We start from the raw sequence: 6,743 nt of genomic DNA on the forward strand, positions 1-6,743 counted from the left end.
TAAAAAAAAAAAAAAAAAAAAAAAAAAAAAAAAAAAAAAAAAGAAAATCACAAATTATAGCCCTAACATTTTATAATCATTTCCTAGTGTTTTGTTTCCCTTTCTCTTTTCTTCTCTTTTTTTTTTTTTTAAGATAGGGTTTCACCATGTTGGTCAGGCTGGTCTTGAACTCCTGACCTCAGGTGATCTGCCTGCCTTGGCCTCCAAAGTGCTTGGATTACAGGCGTGAGCCACCGGGCCTGGCCCCCACATAAATCTTAATGTCTTTGTTCTTTCTTGACCCGTATGGAAAAAGTGCTGACGTATTATGCTCCTTCCCTCATCTCGGCTACTAGAAATTCCTGAGTCCCTACCTGTGTGACATGTGATGTACTTGACCCTATCACAGCCATGCCCTACCTACCCTGACCCCAGCTTTGTGCTCAGTAAAAGTCAGAATGTGCGGACACTCGGGGCCACTACTGGGCTCCACGCTTTGGTTGGCAGTGGACCCCTGGGCCCAAACTTTCTTTTCTCTGTCTCTGTGTCTTGTGTTGTTTATTTCTACAATTTCTTGTCTCCACACCAGTAGAAAGGGCTCCCAAAGACCCTGTAGAGCTGGACCCTACAGAGTCAGATGTCAGGAAGTCTTGGGTGTGTTGTTCTTGAGTGGAATGGGCAAATGTTGGGTAGGTGGAAGAATAGGAACCCTCACAAGCGAGAGTATCCATAGGGGGTCAAGGAGAGAGGAGGAGACTGGTAAGTATTGACCAACCCAGGACAAGTCCCTGTTGCCCAGGGTGGGATGAGGGTGGGGCTTAATTTATTCTGCAGGTAGCTGAACCTCCCTGAACGTACTTGAAGGTATGTGTGCTTGTGGGGTTTGGGTTCAAAAATGCCAATAGGACTCCCTGGAAAGTCTCTCCAGAAGGCTACAGGTCCCCAGTACAGACTAAGAGATCCAAGATGCCTATTTTTCTCCTTTTTTTTTTTTTTAAGATGAAGTTTCACTCTTCTTGCCCAGGCTGGAGTGCAATGGGGTGATCTTGGCTCACTGCAACCTCTGCCTCACAGGTTCAAGCAATTCTCCTGCCTCAGCCTCCTGAGTAGCTGGGATTACAGGCACATGCCAACATGCCTGGCTCATTTTTTGTATTTTTAGTAGAGATGAGTTTTCATCACATTGACCAGGCTGATCTCGAACTCCTGACCTCTGGTGATCCACCCACTTCAGCCTCCCAAAGTGCTGTGATTACAGGCATGAGCCACTGCACCCAGCAAGAGTCCTAATTTTCTTTCTTTTTTTTTTGAGACCGAGTTTCACTCTCGTTGCCCAGGCTGGAGTACAATGGCACAATCTCAGCTCAGTGCAACCTCTGCCTCCCAGGTTCAAGTGATTCTCCTGCCTCAACCTCCTGAGTAGCTGGGATTACAGGCATGTGCCACCATGCCAGGCTGATTTTGTAGTTTTAGTAGAGACAGGGTTTCTCCATGTTGGTCAGGCTGGTCTCGATCTCCTGACCTCAGATGATCCGCCCACCTTGGCCTCCCAAAGTGCTGGGATTACAGGCATGAGCCACCACACTCAGCCAAGAGTCCTAATTTTCTTTTTTTTTTTTTTGAGACGGAGTTTCACTCATGTTACCCAGGCTAGAGTGCAATGGCGCGATCTCGGCTCACCGCAACCTCCGCCTCCTGGATTCAGGCAATTCTCCTGCCTCAGCCTCCTGAGTAGCTGGGATTACAGGCACGCACCACCATGCCCAGCTAATGTTTTGTATTTTTAGTAGAGACGGGGTTTCACCATGTTGACCAGGATGGTCTCGATCTCTTGACCTCGTGATCCACCCGCCTTGGCCTCCCAAAGTGCTGGGATTACAGGCTTGAGCCACCAGGCCCGGCCCTAATTTTCTTTTTTTGAGATAGAGTCTCACTCTGTTGACCAGGCTGGAGTGTAGTGGTACAATCTTGGCTCATTGCAGCCTCTCCCTCTTAGGTTCTATCGATTCTCCTGCTTCAGCCTCCTGAGTAGCTGGGACTGCAGGCTCCTGCCACCATGCCTGGCTAATTTTTGTATTTTTAGTAGAGACAGGGTTTTACCTTGTTGGTCAGGCTGGTCTCGAATCTCTGACCTCAGGTGATCCATCTGCCTCAGCCTCCCAAAGTGCTGGGATTACAGTCATGAGCCACTGTGCCAGGCCTAGAGGCCTAATTTTCAATCAAAAGTGTATTCATGGCTGGACATTGTTGCTCATGCTTGTAATCCCAGCAGTTTGGGGGGCTGAGGTGGACGGATTGCTTGAGCCCAGGAGTTCGAGGCCAGCCTGGGTAACGTGGCAAAACCCCATCTCTCCAAAAATTTAGAAAATTAGCCATGTGTGGTGGTGCGTGCCTGTAGTCCTAGCTACCTTAGAGGCTGAGGCAGGAGGGTCACTGGAGCATGTGGAGGTTGAGGCTACAGGGAGCCAGGATCTCAACACTACACCCCAGCCTGAGTGACAGAGTAAGACACTATTTCATACACACACACACACACACACACACACACACACAGAGTTTATTCACTCATTGTGTTAAATAAAATTATGGGGCTGGGTGCTCATGCCTGTAATCCCAGCACAGGAAGCTGAGGTGGGCAGATCACGAGGTCAAGAGTTTGAGACCAGCTTGGCCAACAGGGTGAAACCCCCATTCTACTAATAATACAAAAATTAGCTGGGGGTGGTGGTCCACGACTGTAATCCCTGTTACTCGGGAGGCTGAGGCAAGAGAATCTCTTGAACCCGGAAGGCAGAGGTTGCAATGAGCTGAGATCAGACCATTGCACTCCAACCTAGGCAACAGAGCAGGACTCCATCTATTAAAAAAAAAATTGGGCCGGACATGGTGGCTCACGCCTGTAATCCAAGCACTTTGGAGGCCAAGGCAGGCGGATCACCTGAGGTCGGGAGTTCAAGACCAGCCTGACCATTATGGTGAAACCCCATCTTAAAAAAAAAAAAGAAAAAAAAATTATGGAAGGCCATTGTTTTGAACTGAGTGCCTGCACTAGGCTAAAACAGAAAAGACCAAACCAAAATGGAGTCAATGATGCTAAATGCCATGTAATTAAGCTGAAACTTTAAGGAAGCAGATATATCCCAAAACAGATGAGTTTTTTTTTTTCTTTTTTTTTTTTTTTTGGGACGGGGAGGGGGTTTTGTCTCTTGTTCCCGACGCTGGAGTGCAATGGCGCGATCTCGGCTCACCGCAACCTCTGCCTCTTGGGTTCAGGCAATTCTCCTGCCTCAGCCTCCTGAGTAGCTGGGATTACAGGCACGCACCACCATGCCCAGCTAATTTTTTTTTGTATTTTTAGTAGAGACGGGGTTTCACCGTGTTGACCAGGATGGTCTCGATCTCTTGACCTCGTGATCCACCCGCCTCGGCCTCCCAAAGTGCTGGGATTACAGGCTTGAGCCACCGCGCCCGGCGTTTTTTTTTTTCTAAAAACAGGAAATTCTAATCTACCTGTATTAGTGTAATTAGGACGCTCCCTCTGCTTTAACCCTGAAGTAATCTGATGTTAACCAATATTTTTTTTTCTATTCTATTTCCTTGTTCCCAGCTTATAAACTTTCCCTGCTTTTCTGCTCCTGCCCAGTGGGAGATCCCACTCTGTTTCATAGAATGGAGGCTGCCCCAAATATATATATATTTTAAATAGAGACAAGGTCTTGCTATGTTGGCCAGGCCATTTTCAAACTCCTAGGCTCAAGCAATTCTTCTGCCTCAGCTTCCCAAAGTGCTGGAATTACAGGCATTAGCCACCATACCTGGCCTGTCCCAATTCTTGAGTGGCAAATAAAAACCAATTCAATCAGTAACTAAATTTGTTGTAATTTTGACTTCTATCTACAGCCATACTACCCTGAACGTGCTTGATCTCATCTGTTGTAATTTTAACTTTGGACAATTCCAATTTTATTGGGTATCTTCTAAGTGCCAGGCACTGTCTCCAGTGCTAGAGGTGCCCAGGATCGAGAAACAAAACAGACAGACACACACTCTCTGGTATGTCCTAGTGATAACCTAGTGGGTGTGGTGGCTCACATCTGTAATCCCAGCACTTTGGGAGGCTGAGACGGGTGGATCAAGAGGTCAGGAATTTGAGACCAGCCTGACCAAAACGATGAAACCCCATCTCTACTAAAAATGCACACACACAAAAATTAGCTGGGCGTGGTGGCACACGTCTGTAATCCCATCTACTCAGGAGGCTCGGGCAGGAGAATCGCTTGAACCCAGGAGGCAGAAGTTGCGGTGAGCCAAGGTCGCACCACTGCACTCCAGCCTGGCAACAGAGTGAGACTCCGTCTCAAAAAAAAAAAAAGAAAAAAAATTACACATAATCTCACACATAATTGTATAGTGGGCTAAGTAGGGATCTAGTGCATGGAAACTCTGCCCATTCCAGAAGCTGAGACAGAATGAGCAAGACTGAGGTAGGTCAAGTTGGTAAAGAAAGCTGCAGATGGACCAGGTGAGGTGGTTCATGCCTATAATCCCAGCACTTTAGGGGACTGAAGTGAGAGGATTGCTTGAGCCCTGGGAGGTCAAAGCTGCAGTGAGTGGTGATTGCACCACTGCAATCCAGCCAGGGTAACAGAGAGAGACCCTGTCTCATTAAAAAAAAAAAAAAAAAAAAAAAAAAAAAGGACAGCTATGGGTCAAGGGTCAGCATGTGGGAAGCCTTGAGGGAGCGAGCAGATGCCTGACATGTTTACAGAAACTTAAAGAGGCACCATGTGGCTGGAGTAATGTGCAAAGAAAAGCTGGAGGAAAGAGGTTGGGGTAGGTATTGAAAGAAGTGGAAGTGGAGAGGTATGAGGAGAAGTGGAGGGTGAAGAAGCAGGGGGAGGTAAGTAAAGTGGAGGGGATAGGACCAGGAGGCTGGTCAGGGGGAAGGTGAGGAATTTTTATCCTCCAGCAGCTGGAAGTTGGGAAGAACACTGAGCAGGGCAGGATCACAGGTAGATTTGGGTTTGAAAGTTAGCTCTGGGGCCTGGCACAGTGGCTCACGCCTGTAATCCCAGCACTTTGGGAGGCTGAGGCGGGTAGATCACGAGGTCAAGAGATCGAGACCAGCCTGGCCATCATGGTGAAACCTCATCTTTAAAAAAAAAAAAGGAAAAAAAAAAGAAAGTTAGCTCTGGCTGCTGCCACAGTGGACTGGATAAGCAGTGTGCTGCACACAGAGTCTCCAGCTGAGGACAGGGCCCTGTAGTCCCTCCTTTCTGCACACCACTGCTCTTCGGAGGGAGAAGGTATTCAGACAACCAAGGCCCAAGAAGAAAAGAGCAGAGTGCAGGGTAAAGGCTGGCACCTCAGGCGGATAGGAGGCAGGGGGACCTTGGCCCTTGAGGAGCCTGAGAACAGCAGCAGCTGTTGCTGCTGGCAAGGCAAGCGGGTAGGCAGCCCATGTCTGTGGTGGCCAGTGGGTGCCAGGGTCTCCAGGATTTGAGGCCAAGGACAACTGAAAGGGTGGGCAGCAGAGCCATCAAGACAAAGGAGGAGGAGGTCCTGGCAGGTCAGCCAGGGACTGTGTCCCACCCTGATCCAGCTGTCTGTGAACAGCTGCAGGAAGAGGGAGGGAGGAGGCCTGGCAGCAGCAGGTGAAGAAGCTCTCTAGTTGCATGAGCATGGGAAAGGAGAGCTGGTGCGAGTGGGAGGCAATTGAGGGAGGCGACCCAGGAAACAGGGATAGAAGCATGTCCATACCAAACAGACTGCCTGGTTCTCATGAATACAAATGCTGCTGGAATTCTTCAGGGAAAGAATGTATGGGTGGGCGATTGGAGTAGGGAGGGAACCAAGTGCTCTCCTCTTCCTTCCAGAGGTTCCCCCAAAGGCCATCCTCCTAGGCTGCTTGCCCCCTCTCAGACCCCTCCCCTCGCCTCATTCCCGGATTGAATTTTCCTATTTCCCCACCTTCCTCTTTTCTTATCCACTCCTGTGGTTTGATCCTATTCCTAGGAAGAAAAGCAAACAGAAGAAGGCTGGGTGAAGTGGCTCATGCCTATAATCCCAGCACTTTGGGAGGCCGAGGCAGGCGGATCACCTAAGGTCAGGAGTTCAAGACCAGCCTGGCCTTCATGGCGAAACCCTGTCTCTACTAAAAATACAAAAATCAGGGCTGGGCGCGGTGGCTCAAGCCTGTAATCCCAGCACTTTGGGAGGCCGAGGAGGGTGGATCACGAGGTCAAGAGATCGAGACTATCCTGGTCAACACGGTGAAACCCTGTCTGTACTAAAAATACAAAAAATTAGCTGGGCATGGTGGCGCGTGCTTGTAATCCCAGCTACTCAGGAGGCTGAGGCAGGAGAATTGCCTGAACCCAGGAGGCGGAGGTTGCGGTGAGCCAAGATCCCGCCATTGCACTCCAGCCTGGGTAACAAGAGCGAAACTCCGTCACAAAAACCAAAAAACATGTCTGTTCCCAGTGGTTGTAGGTGGCCTGAGGAGGCCTGGGATTTCCCACCTCTCTGCCACCCAGGACCTCAGTGCTGCTGACCTTGAACTAATCGCTGAGAGCCCCAGGCAGCAGAGTGAGTACAGGAGGGTTTTGGGTAGAGGGAGAGTAGGGAGTCAGCTGAGGCCAGGCTTTTTCCCTGGGATTTCCCTAAAGAAGGAGTAGCTGCTGGGCCCTGGAGCAGCCTTCCTCATACTTAAATGTTTTCACCTTGCCAGGCGCAGTGGCTCATGCCTGTAATCCTAGCACTTT

This window comes from Sapajus apella, unplaced genomic scaffold (assembly GCF_009761245.1).
Source record: "Sapajus apella isolate SASKATOON/1434 unplaced genomic scaffold, GSC_monkey_1.0 scaffold23, whole genome shotgun sequence".
Lineage (NCBI taxonomy): Eukaryota > Metazoa > Chordata > Mammalia > Primates > Cebidae > Sapajus > Sapajus apella.